This window comes from Tachyglossus aculeatus, chromosome 12 (genome assembly GCF_015852505.1).
Source record: "Tachyglossus aculeatus isolate mTacAcu1 chromosome 12, mTacAcu1.pri, whole genome shotgun sequence".
In the NCBI taxonomy this organism is placed as follows: domain Eukaryota; kingdom Metazoa; phylum Chordata; class Mammalia; order Monotremata; family Tachyglossidae; genus Tachyglossus; species Tachyglossus aculeatus.
In genome coordinates, this window is record NC_052077.1 from 16,519,438 (window position 1) to 16,547,316 (window position 27,879).

General features: G+C 41.0%; 1 protein-coding gene and 1 long non-coding RNA gene across 2 annotated transcripts in view; one reads left to right on the forward strand and one right to left on the reverse strand.

The window, feature by feature from the left end:
• Positions 1-27,879, reverse strand: part of INPP4B (inositol polyphosphate-4-phosphatase type II B) — a 514,133-nt gene that overhangs the window by 441,312 nt on the left and 44,942 nt on the right. The window contains exon 2 of the mRNA XM_038755090.1: positions 3,977-4,042. The gene's annotated coding sequence lies outside the window, so the exon portion shown is untranslated. The remainder of the gene's footprint in view (positions 1-3,976; positions 4,043-27,879) is intronic.
• LOC119935668 lies at positions 20,393-26,251 on the forward strand. Its single transcript, XR_005453408.1, has 3 exons — positions 20,393-20,435; positions 21,275-21,313; positions 26,145-26,251. It is a non-coding gene; the product is annotated as an uncharacterized LOC119935668 (long non-coding RNA).

The window sequence follows — 27,879 nt, forward strand, 5'->3', positions numbered from 1 at the left end:
CAATTGCAATTTTACTTTGGTTCTTTTCTGTCAACTGTTCATAATCCATCAGGACTGTGGATAAATACCGAAACAGTGTAAGTTACCTTAAGCTTTTACAAACACTTCAAGGAACACTCAAATTATTAACAATACGTGCCCTTAGGCTTGATCATTCATCTTGCCTACAAACACTTCTGTATTCAGCAGTACCTCTAGTTTAAAGGAAATTAAATCACCGCAGATCCAGTGTCAAAACAAGGCATTCACTACCTTGTACTTAACACTTTCAGGCATAAAATGTATTACAGTCTTGCCGTTTGGGTCAATTGCGATCAAATTTTCAAATACTATTTGCATAATGCCACATTGCAGATCTTACGACGGCATACAAATTCACTGCAGCATGAATTTACCATACAAGTTACCGAAGACAGAATCAAATCTGTGCTACAAAAAAGAGAGCATGATTGAAGGCAACTGTATCGTCACTGGGCTTACCCACATATCTAGATCCTGAATACTTAAGGTATGTGGAATCCAACCCGAATACTTAAAATAGGAGGAACGCAACCATGCATGCACTAAATCTTGAATATCTGCATTCCAAGATTAACACAGTAATAAAACCTCCTTAGTATTTTGAGTATATCGATTAGCACTGCATACAACAGGAGATTGACCTGATAGACTGGAATGGCTCTTCTGTGTTGGATCATTAAACCACAAACCAAGGAGGATTACCACAACAGACAATAACTCCACCTGAATTACTCCTAGATCCCATCAAAAATGCTTTTTACTAAATGTTCACAAATATACATGCCAGCTCAAAAAAGTGCAGCTTAACCCTAAAAACCCAGGATGGTACAAGAAAATGACGGGATTATGAAAATAGATCGGGTTGGTATGTAGTGTTGAGGTTGATTATTATTTGGCCAAAAGCATATAGCTTAAAAATCAAGCAGAAAGAAACATTTTCATGACAACCTACGAAAGGGTTCCGTACCCAGCAACCAAGCCATTAATTTGGGCTCTGTGTGCAGAGTAGGCAGGGAGTGCCACAAGGTCAAGGTCTCTGTTTGTTCAACAAATATCCAGACCAAAATTAGACCCATTTTACGACGGAATACGTGCCTCACTTAAACCAAAATTTTCTGTTCAGTACCCGAATCATATACAGAGGCTAAAACATCTGACAAGCTCACAAACACATCTGATAATCACTGCCCCTTCCAGGCTATTTTCCAGGTGTAAGTGGTTGTTTGTTTGACTTATGGTATTTGTTACGCACTTACTATGTGTCAACCACTGTTCTAAGCACTGGGGTAGGTATGAGTTGATTAGGTCGGACACATTCCAACCTATGAAGCAGCGTGGCTCAGTGGAAAGAGCACGGGCTTTGGAGTCGGAGGTCTTGGGTTCAAATCCCGGCTCCGCCAATTGTCAGCTGTGTGACTTTGGGCAAGTCACTTAACTTCTTTGTGCCTCAGTTACCTCATCTGTAAAATGGGGATTAAGACTGTGAGGCCCCCGTGGGACAACCTGATCACCTTGTAACCTCCCCAGTGCTTAAAACAGTGCTTTGCACATAGTAAACGCTTAATAAATGCCATCATTATTATTATCATTATTATTATTCCCTGTCTTGCATGGGGGCTCAGTTTTAATTAGGAGGGACAACAGGTATTGAATCCCCATTTTACAGTTGAGGAAACTGAGGCACCGGGTGGTTAAGTGACTTGCCCAAGGTCACATAGCAGCCAACTGGCAGAGCCAGGATTAGAAACCAGGCCCTCTGGCCTCCCAGAGGACTCTGGACTCCCAGTCCCGTGATCTTCTTAACCGGCTGAAGTCACTCAGTCTTTCCTTCCTCTTCCCCACTCTCCCCCTGAAGCACAGGTACTGCACTGGCCTCAGTCTTTAGGAAGTGAAACAAACGAAAAGAAGCTTTGTATACCAAGCCACACCTTATTTTTGCAGCTATACAGATGGGCTGGGAAAAATATTTGTACAAAAATTAATCTTGGGTACCCGGATTACTGGCAATATATTATGGACAGTTTTCAATCACATAGCTCTTATAAGAGTCATTGTCTTACTAAAGAGGACAGGAATCAAATCTGGATTACATACTTCACCAAAAAAAAAAAAAAATGGCTTCAGCTTCTTAGCCTGATGAGCTCAGAACCTTCAGATCTTCTGAGAAAACAGGTTTAGGAGCCTTCGTAAGGGGATGAGCAGGTGTATAAAAGAGCAACAGAAAGCAAAGCCATCGAAATGGAATGCTTTGAAACATCGGTATGTCTTCAGCGAGTGCAATGGGCCCGATTTTGATGGCTGAGACTGAAGGGGACAGCCACTAGACACAAACCTCCCAATGAAATCCACTGGCAACAACCATTAGGATAAGTTTTAGTATACCTAGTCTATTGTAGTAAGATGTGCATAGGTTGATAGTGGACTATTCTCTGAATATAGGTACATAAACTCATAGAAAAAGTGGAAACTCAACAAGGCAATCTACTACACAAACCTCCCAATGAAATCCACTGGCAACAACCATCAGGATATGTTTAAGTATACCTAGTCTATTGTAGTAAGATAATAATAATAATAATAATGGCATTTATTAAGTGTAAAACACTGTTCTAAATGCTGGGGAGGTTACAAGGTGATCAGGTTGTCCCATGTGGGGCTCACAGTCTTCATCCCCATTTTCCAGATGAGGTAACAGACACAGAGAAGTTAAGTGACTTGCCCAAAGTCACACAGCTGACAATTGGCGGAGCCGGGATTTGAACCCATCACCTCTGACTCCAAAGCCCACACTCTTTTCCACTGAGCCACGTAAGATGTGCATAGGTTGATAGTGGACTATTCTCTGAATATAGTTACATAAACTCGTAGAAAAAGTGGAACCTCAACAAAGCAATCTACTATCTAAATGCACCCAAATCCATTAAATGTGCTTCTAAAGTTACTTTGATATATAAGGATTTTCTTTCAGCACTTTTTGGTTTTGTGGTATCTATACCTTTATCAAAAACCCATCCAGCTTGCTAACAAATTTTGAATCATTTCAAATGTACATCATATTTGCAAGCATTCAATTAATGACCTTACCATCTAAACCACACCTTTATCTGTGCATAGGTCACAAAATCCCAAATTGTGATTCCCAAATCACAAAAATTACTGTAAACCAGGGCTGTTCCCTTCTAAGTGAATATTAATCTATTAAACCTTTTCTAGAAAAAGCCCATTTTTAAGACAGAGGCATGGCACTAAACTTTCCCACCTAAATATTTGCATGCTATTTTTACATCTGTTGCATATTTACATGTTATCATATTTGCAATAATGCAGTCGTATTTATCACATCAACATACACACATAAATCCCACAAGTTGAAAATGTTATAAACAGAACCTTCTGTCAAGTGTAGTCATCCACTTCAATTTGACACCTGGACATGACTTGTTCTAGACCCACAAAAATACATTAAGATGATCCAAGAAGCAGATCATCTCAAAGTTTTAGGATTTCTTCCAGCAGTTATGAAGGTTCAAAGAGCAAGAAACTCATTTGAACACTGCTTTAAACATGTCAAGAAAAACCTTAATCGCATCTCCTGGTATATGCATGACTCACTGGGTTGAGAGTTATTTCCTCAGAAACAGCAGACTATAATCCCCTGATCGAGAGCCAATGCAGATATTCACTTGAGCTAAAAACTGCCAAGTGTCAGAAAATGGGTTTTGAGCAGTAGTACTTCAGGATGGCATTATATTTTAAATCATTTATGATGCACTTCATGAATATTGATGCTGTCATTAAACCACGGCTTCTATTTTAGGGACAGTAATAAAGGTGAACCAGTTAAAGATTTACTTTAGCAACTGATCAGTCTTCATATGCACACAGAACACTAGTAATCAAGGAAAACTAACTGTATGAATTAAACATTACTGAAATAGAATAAAAAATGCATTACCTCGATCTGATTTTTTCATCAAAAGTTGCAGATTTTCTATCAGATGCCACCATCTCTCTTTCTGTTCTGTGCAAAAAGAAATGGGAGATTAATAAAAACAACCTTTTGCCTTCATGTGTTAAATTCTTCTCAAAGAGATTCATTAGTAACAAAGGTCAGCAAAGAAAATCATTAACAAAAGCTCCAGCTACATTCTGCAGTTGCCTGCATGTAAGGTGGCCTCTAAATGCCAGGTAATTTCCAACAGGGTTCTTCTCCCATTCAGCTGAAAGTATTTGACTGCAGCACACACACAGCCTAGGTTTTTTGCATCTTCCTATCCATCCCCCTGCCCATCTCCCCATAGATGTATTGGAGAAAAAGGAAAAAAAACTGGATTTAGAGGCTGGCTGTTCAGCAAGAAGAGGCACAATTGTTAAGAACTAGCTTTGCTATTTCAGAACACTTTCTTGTATTATAAAAGACGGATTTGAGAAAATTTTATCCATTGTTCACATGGGCTAAATAATCAAAGTTTTGGAGGTTTTGAGGCGGGGTGGGGGGGGGTTGTTTATACCCCCAAAAGCCCCTTGGTCTTGTGGATATTGGAAAGAGCAAATAACTGGGAGTCAGAGGACTTGGGTTCTAATCCTGATCACTGCCACTTGTCTGCTTATGACCTTTGGCAAGTTACTTAACTTATCCAGCCTCAATTTCCTCGTTTGTAAAGTAGGGACTCAATACCTGTCCTCCTTCGACTGTAAACCCCATGCGGCACAGGGATTTTGCCTGATCCAATTTGCACTGTTATCTACCCCATATTTAATACAGTGCATATTATTTATTTATATTAATGCCCATCTCCCCCTCTTGATTGTAAGCTTGTTCTGGGTAGGGAATGTGTCTGCTAACTGTTGAATGTACTCTTCTCAAGCATTTAATACACTGATCTGCAAATAGTAAGCATTCAAGAAATACCACTGATTAATTGATTGCTTGGCATATAGTAGGCACTTAAGTACTACAAGTATTATTATAGTGCCGAAATAAGTTGCTGCAGAATCCCTACCAGCCAATAAACACAAGAGTTATGGAAACTTTATGTACCACAAAAATGTTCTTCAGCAATCACAAATTGTTAAAAATGACAAATATGGATCCAGTGATTGTTTCATAGTTTACTTCAAATTAATAACAATTATAAAGATTATTCCATAAAGTATCTAATTATTTCATTATTCAAGTTTTCAAGAAGGAATATGAGAATTCCTATCTGGCTAATGGACTTTCAAATGCCACCAACCCTGCAGATCATCCAGGGACAGATAAAAGTGCCACTTACTGCATCTAATTGATCAAAGAAAGTTCTACAGTTAAAAATAACCATCAAAAGGTTACTCATTACACCAAGAGAGTGGAGAAGTGGTTACCTTCCATACTGGGGATCAAGGCATGCCCATGTTTTGGGAAGAAATAAATCAGTGCATTCAGGCATGGTCCTTGTCTTATCATTTGAACAGTGTTCCCTGACTTTACCCAACTTTCCACAGCCACTGCTGAGTCTATCAGTTTGTGACCTTTTACGACTACTACTCCTCTACATTCCTCTGTCACAAGGAGGAAAACTGAGGAAGGGAGAGGAAGAGAACAGGGCTTATGTTACTGACCAATCACCAGCTGATGAGGTGAAGGTGAAAACATCAAGCATGTGATTGTTCCTAACGTAAATCCGATTTTGCCCAATTCAAGACAGCCCAGGCACAGCAGTTGGTCAACTGCGCACTGAGGAAACAGAAATCTGCTCTCATTTTAAACTCATTTGGGAAAGAAACTATATGGAAGGAAGGCTTCCAGCCAAAAAAGTCAATTAGCAGTTAATCACCATGCCCTACCTTGTGATTGCCACTTTATTGTCCATTGATAGCTTCCTAAAGTGTCCCATAAAATGATAGATTGAAGGTAAAGCCATTAAAAAATGTTTGAGAAATAAAGGCAGGAAACTTTCACTGTTGGCCCTGCTGTGGTATAGGTAACTTCTTCCCCTATATTTAGCATCCTAAACTCTTTCTTAGACCTCTCTATAAACAACATCAATAGGAAAGGAAATATTTTTTGTCAATTAATATGGTACTGGTAGAAACACCTGCCTCTTGTGAACACAGGTTCCATGACAGTGGAGATGACTTTTCTTTAAGTGACCTTGTTCAAAACCCATTTAGGATTTTGACAATAAACCTTTTCTTTGAAAGGGAACCATATCACTTGAAATGCAAGGAGCAATCAGATATCTTCAACACTGCCTGGGATGCCCCATTGCTCCCTATTAAATAGGAATGCTGCTCCTTAGGATAATAAAAACTTAAAAGATCAAGCCAGGAAGGGAAGCTGTCTCCATCTGAGGCCACTTAAGGGTTATTCAGCTGGTCAGCCTCAAGACTGGTCCAGTTTTCCTTTCTGGTGGTGTGACCATGGAAGTGTTAACCATACCACCAGCCTGGTTTCAAAAGCCCAGCACTGTCAATTCTGCTTGACTGCCTTGTTCATGATGTGCAGCAAAGTCCAGAAGCAGTGGAGAACCTGGCTGAAGGGTATACTCTATTCGTAAAGAGAAAACAATATAGGGGGTGGGGCCAAGGCCTTGGAGCAAATAGCAGAATTTTCCCACCTTCTGGCCCATCCCCCTTACAGAGCGCATACCAGACTTCAATCCTATTTATTGAGCACTTACTCTGTGCAGAGCACTGTACTCAGCACTTGGGAGAGTACAATACAACAATAAATGGACACATTGCCTGCCCACGAGCTTACGGTCTAGAGGGGGCAGGCAGATATTAATATAAATAAATAAATGACAGATATGTACATAAGTGTTGTGGGGCTCGGGGGGCGGAGAGAACAAAGTGAGCAAGTCAGGGCAATGCAATAGGGAGAGGGAGAAGAGGAAAGGATAGGGAACGTAGTCTGGGAAAACTTCTTGGAGATGTCCCTTCAATAAGGCTTTGAAAAGAAGAGAGTAACTGTCTGTCAGATTTGACGAAGGAGGGCGTTCCAGGCCAGAGGCAGGATATGGGTGAGGAGTCGGCAATGAGGTAGGCGAAATTGAGGCACAGTGAGATGGCTGGCATTAAAAGAACAAAGTATAAGGGCTGGGTTGTAGTAGGAGAGTAGTGAGATGAGGTAGGAGGGGCAAGGTGATTGAGTGCTTTAAAGCCAATGGTGAAGAGTTTTATTTATTAATAATAATAATAGTAATAATAATGGCATCTGTTAAGCGCTTACTATGTGTAAAGCACTGTTCTAAGTGCTGGGGGGGATACAAGATAATCAGGTTGTTCCACGTGGGGCTCACAGTCTTAATCCCCATTTTACAGATGAGGTAACTGAGGCTCAGAAAAGTTAAGTGACTTTCCCAAGGTCATACATCAGACACGTGGTGGAACCGGTATTAGAACCCATGACCTCTGACTCCCAAGCCCATGCTCTTTCCACTGAGCCATGCTGCAGAGGTGGATGGGCAACCACTGGAGTTTTTTGAGGAGTGGGGTGACATGAAAAAAATGGCAAGTCCTTACACCAGACACCAGAAAAAAGTGAAGGTTATAAATTACTAAAATTTTATTTTAAAAAGAGCACGTCCTCATTCATCCAATGGATGCATTCTTCTTAAGGATCATTCCTTACAGGGAGGGAGGATCATGTTCCATCAAGAAATCACAAGCTCTATTACCTGTTCTCTCGCTCAAAATGAATCTCTTAGAGACAGTAACTCAATAGCAACATCTACTCTGGTAAGTTTCTCTTCTTGAGGACTATTTCCTGTCATTTACTCACCATGTTCATCCCAATTCCCCATGTCTTATTTTCAGCTCACATACCTTGTCATTTCAATACTAGTCTTAGCAACTGGAGTCTCTTATTTTATTTTCCAACCAATGTCTTGGGATAAAGAGGTTTGAAAACTATTCAATTTCAATTTTTTTTTTATTACAGTATTTTATGTCTCACACAATCATTTCATTTGTAATAATGGTGTTCAATATCTTCCACCTAATAAAAAGCATTTCCCAAATACACCACACAAGTAATTTTTAAAAATTTAACATAACTGAAGAATTATACAAAAATAAAGGCAAACATTTATTCTTCAGATATTTCCTAAGCTCTTCTCCTTACAATTATACAGATCCTCCTTCTAATTTGTGCAATTACAGAACAGTCAGACCCCCCAAGTTGCTTCATTATCACTGGTTTCCTCGACCAAGGACATAATGGTCAAACTTCTATAAGTTAGCCACTCATTTCTTGATCCACGCATGTCCCATCTTCATTTCCCAGGGACTCTTTGGAAAAATATGGAACTGAATTAAAGTCAGAGATCTCTCCAATCTTTTGTAGCACGTATCTTATGAAACTAGGCTTGATATGCCCACTGTGAGAATATGTAAACTACTTGCTCACTGACTAGTTTTTCCCTCAAAATAGTCTTAAATGTACTAATTTCCATCCACCTTTCCAGTCTGATATAACCCTTGTCCATTCTAATATACTTAATCTATTTCTACCTGGGCCCCAACGCAAGCTTTCCCAAGCATCCCCCACTCTCGAAAAATTCCTCCATCCTCTCCTCTATCCCTTTCCCCCTTTCTCCTTCCCAGCTGACTCACAAAAGGTCTCAAGAAAAAAAGTAGGTTGGAAACTCCCAGCTGTGCCTCTAACCTGAACCTCTCACACCCTTCTCATTCTCTGATGGCTTCTTCCTTTACACTTTCAAACACATATTAGTCTCCCCTTTACAAGAAAAGCCTTGTCCAGAGGCTACAATTCCCCCAAATATCACCTCATCTCCCTACTCCCATATCTGTCTGAACTCTTCAAACAGGCTGTTTATACTCATTGTTTTTTCTTCTTCCCTACCAACTCTTCTTGACATACTACAGTCCGACAATCAATGGTATTTGTTGAGTGCTTACTGTTGCAGAGCACTGTACAAAGCCCTTAGAAGAGTACAACAGAGTTAATAGGCATATTCTTTGCCCAAAAAGAACTTACAGTCTTGAAAGGGAGATAGACACTGAAACAGAAAAATAACTTGTGGATGTGGACATAAAAGCTGCTGGGCTGAGAGCAGATTGTGTATCAGGTGTTGAAAGTGTACAGATCCAAGTGCACAGGCCACAGGGAGAGAGGGAATTGGGGGAAAAAAATGGCTTAATCAGGGAGGCATCTTGGAGGAGATGTGATTTCAATAAAACTCTAAAAGTGGGGAGAGTGGTGATCTGTTGTATATGAAGGAGGAGGGAATTCCAGGCCAGAGGGAAGACACTGGTAAGGGTCCATTGGCAAGATAGATGAGATCGAACTACAGTGAGTAAGTTGGCACTAGAGAAAGAAAACGTGAGGACTAAGTTGTAGAAGGAAATCATCACAGAAAGGTAGAAAGGGGCAAGCTGATCACTGGTAAGGAGTTTCTGTTGATTCAGGGGTGGATGAGCCACCACTGGAGGGTCTTGAGGAATGGGAAGATGTGGACTAAACCTTTTTAGAAAAATGATCTAGGCAGCTGAATTAAATATGGGCTGAAGTGGAGAGAAACAGGAGGCAGAGGGGTCAGCGGTGAGGCTGATGCAGTAGTCAAGAAGGGATATAAATGCTTGTGCATCAGCATAGTAGCAGTTTGGGTAAAAAGTGCAGAAATACTTTTGTAGTGAAGGTAGAACTGACACTGACAGGATTTTGTGTCAGATTGAATGTGTGGGTTGAATGAGAGAGATGAGAGATGCCAAGGTTCTGGGCTTGTGACACAGGAAGGTGAGTGGCGTTTTCTACAGTGGTGGGGAAAACAGAGGGAAGGACAGGATTTGGGTGAGAAGATGAGTTTTGTTTTGGACGTGTTCATTTTGAGGTGTTGGCAATGACATCCAGATAGCAATGTCCTGAAGGCAGGAGGAAATGCAAGACTTCAAAGAAGAAGAGAGGTCAAGGTTCTACCATCTGCGTAGAGGCAGTGGTTGAAGCCATGGGAGCATGGTCGTAGAAGTCTCAGCTGCAACTCCCCAACCATCACCGGAGAACCAGTGGAAAGAGGGTGGGCCTGAGAGTCAGAGTACTGGGCTTCTAACCCTGGCTTTGCCATATTCCTGCGGTGTGACCGTAAGCAAGTCACTTAACTTCCCTGTGAGGCCCATGAAGTGCAGGGACTGTGACCTACCAGATTATCTTGTATCTACCCCAGTACTTAGTACAGTGATTGGTATATTGTAAGCACTTAAAAATACCTTTATTATTATTGCTATTAATATTATCACCATTGCTGTCCAGAACCTGACAAGCCCATAGACTATCTACACAATATACAATGTGCAGTGTAACTTCAATGAATGAAAATTGCTTCTATTTTCTCCTTGAAATATTCCTAGCGATAACTTTCTTCCTTCTCCTCTAGACTTCCCTTTTCACTCTCTCAGGACATTGGGATTCCTGACAAAGAGGTGACTCACTACCAAACAATGGTTCAGTGGTTGACATCAAGGCTTGCGCTCCGCCCTCCGATTCTACAAGCATTAACTGTAAGCCAATTCATGAAGGTGAGAAAATCAACACTAACAGATTGCAGAAACGGATATGCTGGTTTTCAAAATCCCCAATAATGTTGTTCCAGGACTAAAACAAGGGTCCTGGCCTTCCAAACCTACGACTAAGGTGGGCCATAGGATGGAGATGCTGAGATAGTCAGGAAAAATTGGAGCCAAAATTGCAGAAGCATCGGCCGGCTCATACAAGGTGGATGCTAAAATTGAGGGGTAGATGCAGAGACCCCAGGAATTTCCCTGCAACCGTGGCTCTGCAAATACGCAATCTCTGGGAATCAGACCCACCCCAAGGAATACAGATTAAGCCACCACCTCTCACAGTTAATACCAAGCTCTTTGTTTTGGGTTAGAAAACAAGTGAATTGAAGGCTCTTTTGAAAATATGATTTTCCCCTCAATTGGAAAAGGTGGGAAGTTCTGAGGCAGATGTGTGGCTCTGCACATGCAGCAGGTAGAATAGAAATGAAAACAGAATCTCAAGTTTTGTACGCAGTGGGTGATACTCTCATTTCAAAATGAACCAGTGGGGAATAAAGAACAGACTGGATTTTTTCCCCTTATATCTTCTTCGTATGTAAAAAGTTCGAAGAATAGTATCCGCTATGGATTTATTTCCCATTTTAAATCTTTCCTGGTTTATTGCACAAGCGAATGAGTCACGGTATTCTTCAGGAAGTCTTTTTACTAATGAGTTACAGCATTTGGGCTGAAGCATCACTGACCTGAATGAAATGGCTGAAACAAAGGCCCGGCAGCCAGACCTTCTGTGAAGAAATAGACAATTCCCTTTGAAGGTGATACTCCCCACACCCTTCTTATAAAAGGCACCCCCTATTCTCACATCTAAAAATATTCCTTTTTGTTACGGAGCTGAATCTGTTCCAAGAAACTCTTACAGTAACATTACAAATGGGGTTTAATGCCACTCAGCAAGATTTATTCTTTATTACCCAAAAGATATTTTGTAGGGTTATCAGCTCTGGGAGAAACCTTATTACCTACGAACTTGAAAATTCATTTCCGCACAAATAAAAGATCAGAGCTTTGGTTTGATCCTGAAGGCAAATCTGATTTTCTTGGCTATTAATACTTTACTGCATGTATTGAATATGATGAGGTTTTCCAGGGTTTATATTATGCAAAACGGCTCAGTGCCCCTAAAATATCTAAGCCTTAATCCTCTGGCCTTTGCTGATTTGCCCGTGCATTTAATAGTAAGCATGAAATGTGCCCAATGACAGACCCATGCAGGCAGAGACTGGCATAATCACAAATTTTTGTGCCTAGGTCTTAGGTGCCAGTTTTGTGTCATTGCACTTATCCCATTATCTACCCCTGCCATGAACTGTTTCAGAGTCAAGAAGGGCCAAAGGGGCATCTTCTATCTTAATTTCTCCAAGTGCTACTGCAAGGGCTCCCTAATGTGGGGACAAAAGGGCATTTGGCCTATTTCCACACTAGCTAACTGCTTGACTGATGACATTCTAGAGGACAGTGTCTTAGTATCCTCTAGGACTCAGAGGACCAATCAATCAGATTTATTGAGTGCTAACTGCAGAGCACTGTACTAAGTGCTTGGGAGAGTACAATATTACCTAGTTGATAGGTAAATTCTCTGGTCACAAGGAGTTTACAGTCTAGATAGGGAGACAGAAGTGGCATGTCGTACTGGCTAGAGCATGGGCCTGGAAGCCAAAGGGTCATGGGTTCTAATTCTGCCTCGGCTACTTGCCTGCTGTGTGGTCTTGGACAAGTCACTTAGAGTTACCTCATCTGTAAAATGGGGATTAAGACTGTGAGCCCCATGTGGGACGGATACTGTGTCCAACCTGATTTGCTTGTAAACACCCCAGCACTTAGTACAGTACCTGTCACATAGTAAGCGCTTAACAAATACCATTATTATTAACAAATAAATTATGGACATGTACATGAGTGTTGTGGGGCTGAGGGTGGGATGGGTACAAATTCAAGTGCAAAGGCGAGGCAGAAGGGAGCGGGAGAAGAGAAAATGAGGGCTTTGCCATGGAAGTCGTCTTGGTGGGGATGTGCTTTCAGTAAGGCTTTGAAGGTGCAGCATGGCTCAGTGGAAAGAGCACGGGCTTTGGAGTCAGAGGTTATGGGTTCAAATCCCGGCTCCGCCACTTCTCAGCTGCGTGACTTTGGACCAGTCACTTAACTTCTCTGTGCCTCAGTTACCTCATCTGTAAAATGGGGATTAAGACTGTGAGCCCCATGTGGGACAACCTGATCACCTTGTAACCTCCCCAGCTCTTAGAACAGTGCTCTGCACACAGTAAGCGCTTAATAAATGCCATCATTATTATTACGGTGGGTACAGTGATCGTCTGTCAACTATGGAGGAGGAGGGAGTTCCAGGCCAGAGGCAAGGATGTGGGGGGAAAGGTTTGGGGGGAAAGGTTTGTGGCGAGACACACAAGTCTCAAGAAGTTCTCACTTCTACACCAGCTCCTCTCATCTCTCATTCAGCACTAGTTGTCCAGTCAATCAGTGGTGAAGCCCCTCAAAAAGGGAATTCTATTCTCAAAATAGACTGCAACATGACTTCCCAAAATACACCTTCATTAGCATTTTTGATTCTGGGTGGCCCAATTGTAAGTAAAGCACTTAAATAAACGTTGGAAGAAAAAGTACAAATGCAAATTCAACATAAGTAGAGCAGGCAAATCCCATCAAAGACGACATGAAAGTCACACAGTTAACCTGAAGAAATATGTTTCCTAGAAGGAAGACAGTATTGAAGTTGTTTTCACCAACAGAAAACAAAATTTCTACCCCATCTGTTCTGATAAATCTACTCTTAGACCTTTCTTCAGGTCAGCAGAGCAAGCAACAATAGCTCCTGACTTGCATTTGCCTGGTGTTCTGCTTCTGAAGGTCACAGAGTACTTCACAGTGCATTAATTCAGCCTTCACTGGCCAAGATATAGTGATCCAAGCCTGCTCCTCTCACTACTTTCCAAGTCATTTCCTCCTCCTGCTCAGTTGCCCGGTTAATGCTGGGACCAACTGGAAACACGATGTTCTTTTTTTATACACTACACTCAGCCTAGTTTTTCCACAAATCTTCCATTGTCCAGCCTTCACAAAAGCCTGATTAATTCTCGCTCCCTCCCTAATACCCACCAGAGGTGTCCAACACCATCACAATGTGCTATGCTTTCCATCTCTTCCAATGCTGCATGGAGAAGCAGCATGGACTAGTGGCAAGAGCGAGGGCTTGGGAGTCAGAGGTCGTGGGTTCTAATCCCATCTCCGGCACGTGTCTGCTGTGTGTCCTTGGGCAAGTCACTTAACTTCTCTGTGTCTCAGTTACCTCATCTGTAAAATGGGGATTGAGACTGTGAGCCCCATGTGGGACAGGGATTTGTCCAACCTGATTACACTGTAGCTACCCCAGAGCTTAGTACAGTGCCTGGCACATAGTAAATGCTTGAAAGATACCATAATAATTATTATTCTCCAACATAGCTGTCAGCCTTCCAGATAAAAGCTCCACCTCGTTTTGAATATTCAGGGCTGTTTCAGGGCCTCAAGTATGACGATAAGAGGGATAAGAGGAGGGTTGCCTCAAAAAGCCACTAACAGGGATGGAATGTTCCTTTGCCTCCTTTGCCTTCCCACAGCCCCCCAAGTGCAAGGTGAAACTAATCTACCCACCATTCCTTCAGGTCAGATGTAGTGCCCCCATCTTGACTATGACTCAAGGAGGCAAAAACAGGTCACTATTTCACATGGCTGGGAATCAAGATCAGCCTGGAAGCCCTGAGAGAATCCTAGGAGAGAGGAACAGCAGCCTGAACCCTTATGGAGACCCAAAATAGACCCAATCTTCTGAGGGTTCTCACGGCTGGGAGTGATCTGAAATTGACCAAGAGTCCCGGCACTGGCTGTCAATGGGCAGATCCACTCCCACCTCAGATAATCCTAGAATAAATGGCTGCTAACCCAAATTCAAGAGCAAGCTGCAGAATCAGATCTCTTTTGGAGCTCAAACAATACTCAGCTTGGGTCTTCCTTTGGGGCGCTACTCGCAAAGCTGTAAGATCAGCTTCCATGCCTTGTGGCCGTTATCATTTCCATAGTATTTATCCAGAACCACCACTTTCTAAGTACTTGAAATACACAAGCAATCTGCTCAGGGATCTCAGTCTCAAAATCAGACAGCTAGATAGATAGCCGGCAAGTGCAAACTAATGAGTCAAACAGAAAAAGGCAGCAATGATAATGTGCAATTTGCATTGGAAACTAGTAGGTGACAGCTGAACATAATGAATCATGAACTTGAATGCGCAGCAGTTTTTAGCTTATCACTAGAAAGATCTTCAGGAAGTTTCTGGAGTTTAATAAATGTATATGGGCAAACAGGAAGTGCTTCAAGGCATAGATTAGGGACTCCCCGGATATACAACTACAAATGATGACTTCTGGGCTGGCCCAACAGGCCAGAAGTAGAAAAAAAAAATCCCTAACCACCCCAAAGCTTTTGGCCTTGAAAAAGAAAAATTGAAAAATCTTCTTGGCATCTAATTCTTGTGTGATAATCCAAGCCACATGATTAAAGCTAGGCTGAATGCCCAAATGGAGGATCTTCTTCAGTGCAGTCACTAAATATACAACTGCCAAAAGTTCACAAATATCCAAACACCCACATTTTAATTAAGAAGACAATATCAAATAGTTGAGAAAACAACTGAGCACAAATAAATCTGGAGAATGGTGTTCTTGTCACATTATTCTAAGGGAGAGTGATAAATCATCTTAATGGAACCTCTGCAATAGTGTAGCATCAGAAACAAAGTCAACTCACAAAAGGGTGGGGGAGAAAAAAAAACAGGACACTAGAAAATATAAAATAGCATACAAATGTAACTGTGAAAGATTGGTTCTCTATCACTTACCATAATGACCAGTAATATACTTCAAGTCTGTGTGGACATCTCTAAAAGCCTTCAGAGTTGGCATCATAGTGATGCCAACAGGCTCTTAAGGAACAATAGATTATACTGAAAAAATTTGGGAAACAAGTTTAGTCAATATATGTAAAGACCTTGAGGTAAGAAGTGCTAATTACATATAGTGGAAGTCAGTTAACTGTTCTTGTGGGTCTAAACTGTGACAATCATTTTTTTTCTTTTATAAATTGTGGGGAGAAAAATCACTGAAAAACTACACTAATTGCATTTGTAGGATGGCTATCATCAGCAAATTGCATTATGTCCAAATACTATCTCTGAAAGAAAGCACAATTGGATGATTTCCTAGCCACCAAGTGTGTAAAACTGTTCTTATGAATCTCCTGAGAATACACAGTGATTTCCAGCCATATAATAGATCTTACTAAAGTTTCAACTAATTCCCTTCAGCCCTGATATGAGCAAAAGCAGGAGATCAATTATCCTTACCATCCTTCAGACATTATCCCTTACTGGAGTGGAAAGAATTTCTGCATTGGGAATTTCAGTCACTCTGGTACACACAGATAGTAAGAGAGAAATTCCAACGTGGATGTCCTGCCAAAAGCTCAAACTTAACATGTCCAAGCAGAACTCCTTATTTTCCCACCCAAACCATGTCATCCCACTGATTTTTCTCATCACTGTAGGCGATAACACTAACCGCCCTATCTCACAAGCCCTTAACCATGGCATCACCCGCAAATTCATCACTCTCAAACTACATATTCAATCTGTCGCCAAATCCCGTGAGATCTACCTTTACAACATTATTAAAATCCATCTTTCCTTTCCATCCGATCTGATTCCAGCATCTATCAGATCCTGCCTTGACTACTATATCTGCAACCTCCCTGCCTCCTGTTTCTCCCCACTCGGGCCAATTCTTCACTCTGCTGCTCAGATCATTTTTCTAAAAAGGAGTACAGTTCACATTTCCCCACTCCTCAAGAACCTCCAGTGGTTCCTCTCCAACCTCCGCAAACTGAAATTCCTTACCACGAGCTTTAAAGCAATCAATCAGCTAACTCCCTCTAACTTTACTTCACTGATTTCCTACTAGAGCCAAAGAACTTCACTCCTCTGGCACCAGCTTGGTCACTAAGCCTCAATCTCATATATGTTTCCACTGACACCTTTCCCATGTCCTCACTCTGGCCTGGAACTCCCTCCCCCTCCATATACTCCAGACCATCACTCTCCCCACTTCCAAAGCCTTATTAAAGTCACATCTCCTCTAAAAGGCCTTCCCTGAATAAGCCCTCTTTTTCCCAACTCCCTCTCACTTCTGCACCAGTTATGCACTTGGATCTCTACCTTTTGAGCACTTGATATTCACCTCAGTCCCATAGCATTTATGTACATATTCAGAATTCATTTATTGATATTAATGGCTGCCTCCCATTCTACTCCGTAAGCTCCTTTTTTAATGGTCTTTGTTAAGTGCTTACTATGTGCCAGGCTCTGTACTAAGTGCTGGGGTAAATACTAGCTAATCAAGTTAGACACAGTCCATGTCCCACTTGGGGCTCACAATCTTAATCCCCAGTTTGCAGATTAGGAAATTGAGGCACTGAGAGTTTAAGTGACTAGCCCAAGGTCACAGCAAACAAGTGGCAGAGCCAGAATTAGAAGCCAGATCCTTCCGACTTCCAGGCCTGTGCTTTATCTACTAGCCCATGCTGCTTTTTCTGAAGGTCTTTTAGCACCTTGTGGGCAGGGAACATGTCTACCAACTATATTTTATTGTATACTCCCAAGTGTTTAGTTCAGTGCCCTGCATACAGAAAGCATTCAATACCATTGACTGATTGATTGTGGGCAGGGTACATTTTACCCAATTCCACTGTATCATACTCTCCCAAGCATTTAGGACAGTACTCTGCCCCCAGCAAGTACTGAATAACATTGATCGATTGATTGATGGATTGATAACAGCAGCATTCAAACCATCTAGCATCTCTTTGCTTTTAGACTGTGAGCGAGCCCACTGTTGGGTAGGGACTGTCTCTATATGTTGCCAACTTGTACTTCCCAAGAGCTTAGTACAGTGCTCTGCACACAGTAAGTGCTCAATAAATACGATTGATTGATTGATTTGTTTCTTAGATCTCTGATGCCATTAGCCCAGTTCCAGATTCTTCTCTCCAATCAGGTGTTAGAGCCTAATGGGTAGTAGAATGAGGAGGGGGCAAGAGTTTTGAAGTAATTCTTCAGCATCCAATACTCATTAGATCACACAGCCTATCTTATCTAGATATCTAGATGACTAGAGGTCATCTAATCTTCTCCATGCAGGACTACACAGAAACCAACTCAAATTCAGCCAAGTTTTAAAAGACCTCCAGAAGGCAAATTCCACAGCCTCCCGGAATAACCAAATTTGCTGCCAAGAAATTATTCCTTATATCTAACCTAACTCCCTCATGCTTGGGGTTTTAGACCATTTTCTCTTGTGCGGTTGTCAATGGAGCTGGGAAACAGCTGTTCCCATCTTCTGTGTAATAACCCCTTGTGTATTTGAAAACTGTTATTAAGATGCCTTTCAAACACATCTTCCCCAGAATGAAAATTTCCAGATTTCCAAGCCTTTCCTTTTAGGAGGCCTTTCCTCCAAATCGTTTCTCCTTGTTTGGGACCTTCTACTGACCTTTTCCAACACCCCTCTTTAATTGAAGGGTCTAGGACTGGACATAATATTTCATTATGGCTCTGAGCAGGGCTAACTAAAACAGGGGGGTTTCTCCCAGTGTCTCTCTGCAGGCAGGGATCATTTTAATAGGAATTCAGATGACCGTGGAAATTGTGTTCTTTTTAAAATAAAAAAGGAAAATAATATCTGAAAGACATACTTCTATAAAAAGAGATTTAAAAAAACAAATGGATTTTAAATTGAATTTTAATTGTAAATTCAAGCACTTTAAACTTAGGGCCTCTTAAATACTCAAAGTCCTCTGAAAATAACAAATCAGGGGACTCTTTAGAGATATTCTACTATTTTTCTACTGATTGAATTTAGACCTCAGTAAGAAGCCACAGTGCACAGAAGAAGGTTGCTCCCCTTAAAACTCCTAGAAAACATCACAGTAAACGAGAAGAGATACATTAAATGGGAACCTCTGATTGGAAAAGACAACTCAGCTCTCAAAATTATATAAGAAAAAAAAGACACTACTCTGAGCTCAGTCTGGACCCTTTTAAGGAATCATAATAACAACAATGATAGTAATTATAAACCCGTGAATTTGAAACCAGTAACCACACATCAATAGAGCATCCAAATCTTAGAAGTTATGTCAGAAACAATGTAAAGAAAAATGCAATTGGTAACCATATAGCTCTTTTTTCTCTACCAAAAAGAAATGCTCCAAAAAGCAATAGCACTAATATTATTTAGTAAAAGGGGAATTTAAAATGAACAAACTGGCAAAGGAATAATATGAGACCATCTCAAGCTCCTTACAACAAAAAGTTGAAAGAGACAAGAAGGAATTTCTCAGCTAAACATACAGTGGCATTTAAAATTATCTGAGATCGTTCTGTTTTCAAGATGTTTTGCTTCAGGATCAGAAAGTTATGACAGAATGCTAATTTTATTGCTACAATTTATGAGATCATGAAATTTTCTTCTTCTATAAAAAGGAAGAGCAAATGTTATTACCCAACATTCTCTAGAGATTTTCCATCAGTCTTCTGTATCAGAACAAATGTTTCTCACACATATTTAAGTAAATTCACATAATTTGGGTCCCAGATTTGAAATTCACTTTACGTGTATTTTTGATAAGCTACTTGAAATACCCTCCCTTCAAACTAAAGCAACTAAACCCAGCTTAACATCACTTCTTCATTTGAAAACTGTTTTTGTTTGCATCCTGGTTCCCAAACAACCACTTTCAGAATTCTTTTCTTTCTTCATATATTTATGAAAATTCAAGATAGATGTAGGGCTTAAACCTCTCCTCAGTAAAGTCTATTTGAAGGAAACAACCCCAAAAAACAATATTCCTATTCATCAACTGGTCTACTAGTTTCTGGAATGCTGAAAAATGGTGAAATAAATGTTGTCATAGCCTTGCCAGAATAGTTGATTCTGTTCTCTCATTGCCTTCCCAGTTGCCTCCCTCACTTCCTTCTCTCCTTCCTGCCTTCTAATGACTCTCTTCCTCTTGGTTCCATCGCCATTCCTCTCCTCCTTCCCCATCATTCCTCCCCTCCGGAGTTCTCTACCACTACTCTCCTCTTGGGTCCCTCTACCTTTCACCTTCCTCAACCACAAAAACACACACAAAATGCACCCTCACTAAAGCGATACACACAGTGGCAGAAACCTAACAGTCCCAGCAAAAGAAGACATGGTTAATCCCTGCAAAAACCTGTTGGAGCAGGTTTGGGGATCTCAGTTTACCAATAGGAAGGGTCAGGAAACAGCTTCTGGTGAATCTATTGATGCTGCTGAGCTCTGCCGTGACCTCCAGGTCTCCACGTATTATTATTATCATTATTATTATTACCCACCGCCATCCTCCTGCTCCTGTTCCCAGCTAATTGAGCCCCTGCCCTGGCTCCTCCCAGATCTAGGCCAGCATTAAAGCCCAGTCAGCAGCACTCATTTGGAAGCCAGCAGCCACCAACATTTTCAAGGCGATGAGGGATCCAGCCCTCTTTGTGGGGGAGAGGTATTTTAGTTTCTACCTCTGGTGGGGATTTTGGCTGACAGTGGGGGCGAGAAGGATGGGCTATGGTGACGTCACAATGAGAGGAGGAAGGGCTGGGTTTCTCTATAGTCTGAATATTCTTCTTCTATTTGTATACCCTTATGCACTTGCAGCTCCAAAGCGACCAGATCAGTGAAGGACTAATTCACAGCTGGAGGCAAGGTGGCAGTGATCGGCAAGTTGTTAATTGCTCAAGGTGGGTCAAGAGAAAAAAAAAATGACGATTCTTCGAGAAACATCTGGATCTTAAAGAAATCTTTGAAAAATAAAATTAATCACACACTTAGTATGGTATGGTCTAAACAATAAACCATACTGGAAAAACTTGCAGACAGGGTATTATCATTCTTTCCACTGAGAATACATATATAACATTTTACAAGAGTTCAAGACACAGTGGTGATGTGTTTCTTGAAAATATGAAGGTATAGTGAATAGCTGTATTATCATAGGGGGATGTTTTCCATGTCCAAACTTCAGTGTCAGCTTGCTCGACCTCAGAGCAGTTGATCCTTAAGAAGAAGAATTATACTTTGAAAGGAGATACAAGGAGTTGGTAAGCACTGGTTTACCTGCCTAGAAAACTGGTAGCATATCAAATCCTAATCTCTCCTGTAAAATGAAAGATTCCCACTGCTTTCTTTCCCCACTCTGCAATAAACAAGTACTCTGGGTCAGAGTTTCATTTGTCAATTATAGGCCTCATCAATTCTCCAATCTCACAGGAATTGAAGCTCCCTACAAACTAATAGCCAATTCCATTAGGAAAGATGCCTGGGAAGGAATTGTTATGAGAGTTAAAGGGAAAGCACAGGGCATTTTAAAAAATTTAAATCAAGTTCTAGAAAATCCATCAACTGCCATTTTACCAGATAAATGTAAATGAATTACAAAAAAATGGAAAGCAAGGGTGAGAGCACTGGGATAGACAGGAGTGAAGAGACCTGCACTAGCACTGGTTCTTCCATTGGATGTGTTATTGTGGACAAATCACTTAACCTTTCTGTTAACGCATCTTGTCAATGTCTTGTACAGAAATCCTACCGGTTGAAAAGAAATACAGCAGCTGGATGAGTAAGTAAAATTATACTGCTGGTAATAACCAGCTGACTAGGTCTGTTACTGCATGTGACCCAGAAGTCACAAATTCTCCCCATTCCTTCAAATACACTACTAACTTTCCCAACTGGTTAAATACAAAAAAGAATTAGATGGTGGACTAAAATCCATTCCAGAAGAAATTTCTCCAGCTCCCTAGCCAATTTGGTATTATCATGATAACTGTGTATACTTTATCCATAAATGCAAGTTATAGTACTTAAAAGCCCTGATTGGCTGTGGTCATGGCAGATGATGCTGTCTATCAACACGGAGTTTCAAATCCACATCAGCTATGCTATGGACTCTCTAGATGACATGAAGGTTTATAAAGCAAAAGTCAAAGACTCAAGGTCTAGTGGATAAAGCATGGGCTTGGGAGTCGGAAAGACCTGGGTTCTAATCCCAGCTCTGCTCTTGTCTACTGTGTGACCTTGGGCAAGGCACTTCACTTCTCTGTGCCTCAGTTACCTCATCTGGACTCTGTCCAACCTGATTAGATTGTATCTACCCCAGGGCTTAGAACATTGCTTGACATAGTGTTTTGCCTCAGTTCCCTCATATGTAAAATGAGGATTAAGACTGTGAGCCCCACATGGGACAACCTGATCACCTTGTATCCACCCCCAGCACTTAGAACAGTGCTTCACACATAGTAAGCACTTAACAAATACCATTATTATTATTAATAAGCGAATCCATATCCTTGTGGAAGCTCATCCTCTAGACCATCAGCTTGTTGTGGGCAGGGAATATTTCTGTAATACTGCTATACTGTATTCTCCCTAGCACTTGGTAAAGTGCTCTGCACACAGTAAGTACTCAATAAATACAACTGACTGGCTGAAAGGGTTTACTTCTCATAAAATTATTAGCTCCTCCTTCCCAGAGGCATATGGGTACAGATAAAGTCTGCACCTGTCATCCCTTCTGGATTCTTATCAGTCATATTTTTCGAGCACCCAGAGGATGAACAGTAGAGCGATGCAGAGGAGGATTAAGACCCAATTTCTGTCATTAAAGAGATTATAATCTAATGGAGGACATATACCCAAGCACCTCTTCTAAAGACGTAAGGAAATGAAACCTGCAAAATATGAATAAGAACACAAGCAGAAACATTTAAACATATTTATAGAAATATTCCCAAATGTTAAGAGTGGGATGATTGTAGAAACCAGAGTCAGGAGGGATTGATATAAGAAAGTTTCAATGAGAGGTGGGATTTTTGAAGAGTTCTGGAAGGTGGGAAAGGACCTGGTTTGGTAACTGGAGAAGCACATTCTAGGTAGGGAAAGTCATGTACAGTGTGGCACGAAGGCAGGATAATCATTTGTGAGAAACAGAAAGTAATTTTGCTTAGCTAGAACAGATAGTACTACTGTTAGGAAGAGATGGAGATAGTTATAAGGAAGGATTAGTTGAGTTATGGTTGGCCGAGTGATGGGCTAGCTACAAAATAATTGGATGAGAACTATCTTAGATGGAGCTCAGTGCCTAAGAAGAATGGAGATCAGGTACCTTTTCCCCATTTTTGGATGAGGAAACTGAAGCACAGAAAGGTTACATGACAGTCCCAGGTAACAAAGCAGTCCAGAGCAGAGTTGGGGTTGGATGTCAGGTCTCCTGACTTCCGGTTCCATGCTCTTTCCACGGAGATGAGGATGGAGTCAGGAACAGTTATTTAGAGTCTTTGAAGAGTTTTAATAATCTGACGGGTGCAACAAATGAAAACTACTACATACTTATGTGAAGGGGGAGAACGTCACCCATATACGTTTGCATATTTAAGTAGAGTGGTCCAGTGGGAAAGACACAAGTCTGGGGGGGTCAGAGGCCTTGAGTTCTAATCCCAGCTCCACCATTTACCTGTTGGACAAAGTCATATAGCTTCTTAGTGCCTCAGTTCCCTCATCTGTAAAATAAGGATTAAATTCTTATTACCATTTCCTAAATTGTGAGCCCCTTGTAGGACAGGGATTGAGTCTGACTAGATTATCTTCTATCCCAGCGCTTAGTACAGAGCTTGGCACACAGTAATTGATGAACAAATACTATTATTATTATCATCATTATTATTATTGTTATTATTATTAATATACATTGAAGGGGACTGAAGCTGAGTGTCAAAAAACCTGGGAGGAGGAAAAACTGCATTCAGGAATTTTAACAAGGAGGCCATTGCAACGTCCAAGTTTAACAGTTAGTGACAGATTGGATGTGGGGAATGAATCATTGAGAGAAATCAAACATAACTTCAAGTTTATGATCCTGGAGTCCTGAGAGGGTGTTGGTACCACCAATAACTATACAACTGTTGGGAAATGATTTTATAGCACTTTTGGTGAGCTCCCTGTCCCAGCTGTTCATTTAATTTCATTATGCCATTTCCCCTAAACAGAAGGAAAATGTAATGTTACCAAAATGTTCAAGCCTGCAGAAGACATAGAACAACAGAAATTCAGGTGTAAAAAGAAACTATATTGCACTGGCATTAAAAGGGTTTATAAGCCTAGGATAACCTGTTTCAACCACTGTGGTTATGGATACCCTGGCAAAGAACTCAGGGAGAAATAAAAATGAAAGAGAAGCCACTGTCGGAGACAAATGTGCAAGCAAAACAGGAGTGCTCTGACAATTCATGTTCCTAAACCCTCTAAGATCCTTAGGTGAATGAGGTTCTATCATCACCATTATTATTATTATGGTATTTTTGAAATGTTTACTATGTACTGCTATAAGCAATGGGTGGATACAAGATGATCAAGTCCCTGTCCCAGATGGGGCTCAGATTCTAACTAGAAGGGTGAACAGTTACTGAATCCCCATTTTACAGATGAGGAAACTGAGTCACAGAGAAGTTAAGTGACTTGCCCAAGGTCACACAGCAAGCAGGTGGTAGAGTCAGAATTAGAACCCAGGTCCTCTGATTCCTAGGCCTGTGCTCTTTCCACTAGCCTATGCTGATCCTTATGAATTCACAATCAGACCTTGGAGGTTGTGACTCCAATATTCACTTGTCATCAACATTTTCCACCTGAAAAATCCAAAAATTAAAGGGAATTCCAGGTGCATAGTATGACTGGAATTTCAATGGAAATTGAAATTCTATAGTCAAATGGAATTGTTTCCAAAACATCTCACTTAGCAGAGGCTGCTAAAATTTTGGGTGGGGAAACGGACAGATTAAATGCCAGTAAAAATGACCACTAGTTTCAAAACATTGCTACAGTCTCCCAAGGAGGAAGAGACTTTAGTAAGCTAGAGAATTCAACTTTTGACTACTGGCTACTGAAAACAAGGATTATGGGTATTCCAAATGCTAATAAATCATATTTCACTGATATAGGTGGGTTCTGGCCACACTATATTTTGGTATTAATTTAATGTCCATGTGAGAGTCACATTTAGCTCAGGCTCTGACGAGACAAAGTTAATTCAGACAATCTGAATTTTCTTCCCACTAAACTTTCGCTTCAAAAGCATTAAAATTACATGGCAATAAATAAATATGTCTTCAGCATATAAACAGGAATTATCGCTACTCTTGCCTCGTTCCATAGAGATGTGGGTGCCAATTTCAGAAGTATAAACTCAAATTTAATTGGGCCTTTAATTCCAAGCTTTTTGAGAATTATTTTTCCATTTCCAGTTTCCCCCTACCTCCACCCCCGTCCTCCGTCCAAACATTTATCTCAATGAAAGGACCAGAAAAGTTGGGAAGGGAGCCAGAGGGAGAACTGGTGTATCCCAGAGGGAAGTCACAAAATCTAGACGCTGACTCAGCGTTGTTGCAAAAAAGCAAAAAGTTTGAAAAAGCCCAAAGCAGTGAACACTGGCAAGCCAGTAGACAAAAGCTGAAGAGGAGAAGTTAGCTTTTTCAGGGTAGAAGGGACTGGGCTCAGAAACTGGGAGGAGATGAGGTCAGAGATTAGAAGTGCTTAGGTCAGGGAAGGGAGAATGCGGCACAAATCAGAAGAATCGCTATGCCTGAAGAGGCAGAAGCTGCTAGCCAGGGATGTGCCAAGGGAAATGGGAAGGCAATCAAAAAGGAATGCACCTAGCAGAGGTTTGACAGAAGAGCCTTGGAAAAGATTCCATCGACAGGGATTGGATTAGAAACTCACGTGTTCAGATGGAAAGAAGAGTATCAAATTCATTACCTGAAACAAGCACCCTCATAAAATTTTAATACTGTGTCTAGAATACAAACCAGAGTGCAAGCTGAAGGGAAACAAGGAAAGATAAATCCCAATGAAAATGATCATTAAACAAAATAATAAAGAATGGCTAAATTACTCCATTTCCACAATAAGAATTCAATTTAATTACTACCTAACAAGAGTCGCTAAAGAACAACACTCACATTACTTGTTGATGTTGACTCAATTAATCTGACTTATGCCGAGCTTTTGTCTTGCTGGTGTCTTTTCTCAATTCATCCTCCTTTTAAATACACTTGGACATCTTCCATACTGGCAATATTTATAGGGTGAGGAGCAGAGTAGTATCGTGCATACGTAATTTTTATTGACCTGACTCTCCCTCTCTTTTCAGTTCCTAGTTTCAGTTTTACATGTCCCCTGTGGAAGATTAATTTTTTTAAAAACACTACATTTTGCTACCCTTAGATTATGATAAACAGAAATTTAGAACCCTCTGCGTACTCCATAAGACATTAAAATGACAGAGAATATGCATTAGAAAATAAAGATAGCACGGTAATGGCTTCATGCAGCACACCACTTGCAATTCCACCTCCCCTTCCTTTTTTCTCTTTCCCTCCCTCCTCCCCTTGCTCTGAGAGAAGCACCTGAAGAATTCAGTCCTGGGTTGCAGCAAGTCAGTGTGGAACTTGTGTGAGAAGAATGATAAACAGTTTGAGCAAAAGCAGGGTGAATCACTGGAAGGGAATAATTGGTAAAAAAAGATTAAACCCCAATAATGGCTTTGAGGGGATTAGGAGGCTAACAGAAATGCCTGATTCCGGCTTCTTTTCGCACACATCCCCTTGGCTCACTGTGTGACATGGATTCACTCTGTGCCTCTGTATCTTCTGCTCGTTGGATAGAAACACTGAGGCTCAGCTACCTCAGTCAGTAGGGGTAAGTCTTAACTATAAGAAGCTCAATTCTTCCAGTGCCTAAAATTAATTCCCAATAATAATAATAACGATGGTGTTTATTAAGCGATGACTATGTGCAAAGTTGGCCCTTTGAAAAAAGCATTAACTTTCAGACCACTAAAGGACAGTTCAATACAACACACTGGACATACTCTTCAGCAATGTGCTAAGTGGCACCCTGGAGGTTTAACAGAGGTTTCTCTGCAAATACCTACTTTTAGAGTAACATAAGGTACTGGGAGAATTGGAGTTAATCTAAGGATACCAATATCACACTTTTCCTAGAAGAGTCAATGACTCTGTATATATTCCTTATAGCTATGAAAAAAAGCCAGGCATTACTATCCCTGGGCATTTTACGATGGTCTGTCTCTAAGGAAAGGCCAGGCATTTTACAGTGGTATACCTCAGAGCCAGAACCATTTCATGTTTGAGAGCTCATCCAACTCCTTCGTTACAAATTAGGGGCTAGAGTTCAGGCTTTAAGATTCCTCCAGGCTCTGCTGAAGGTTTATGTGTAAAGCTCTTTGAGACCCTCAGCTCGACCTGTTCTTGGAGAACTAAGGAACCAAAGTGTGGCCATCCTGGGACACTCTCAGACCTCTATCCAACTCTTTTGTCCTTCACTGCTTCAGCTCAGGCTTTAAGGGCAGCGTGGGGCCTTTTGGTCAGCAGTGAAGAAATTAGAAAAAAGGGCTGCTGCACACCATGGTTCTCTGAGAGCCTCACCCAGACCACACCCACTTCTTTCAAGCCCCTCAGGGTAACAGCAAAAACCTCGGTCACTGCCAGCTTTGGGAAAACGTCCCTGGAAACCGACAACTCCAAATGTGAAGAAAGAAATCTTCCTTACCCATGGAGACTGAAGATAAAGTATACTGGGTAGGTATGCAATGCACACAATAATCATTCAATACATATCATTAATTGATTGGTTGATTGACATAATCAAAAACCTGACATCACTCAGCAGAAAACTGCTAGGTCCTAGTGCTCTGGGACAGATTGGGTCAGAAATGGGCTGAATGCACTGTAAACCTAAATCAAGCTAACTGCTTGGAGGAGTTGAAAATCTGGAAGTACAAAAGAAAGCACAATTTTATCACTAGATGGAGATCTGGGGATCTGAAGGCCAAGCAGACTCAGAAAATGACATAAGAAGAGCTGATGAGGAATAGCTAAAAGAGGAGAATCTATGAATAAAACTAAGCTGGCACAGTTCTCTGAGAAATCAAATGGTAGCAGTGGTCAGATTCTGATACCACAAGGACAAAGAGAGAGAGAGAGAGAAAGTGGAATTAATGACAATCTCTCAAAGGAATGCCAAGCAAAACTGATCAAGTATATAAAACATAATCGACAAATCAACCAAACTCCCTTTAAAACTGGCAATATGCAAAAACTCTTCTGCTGCCCC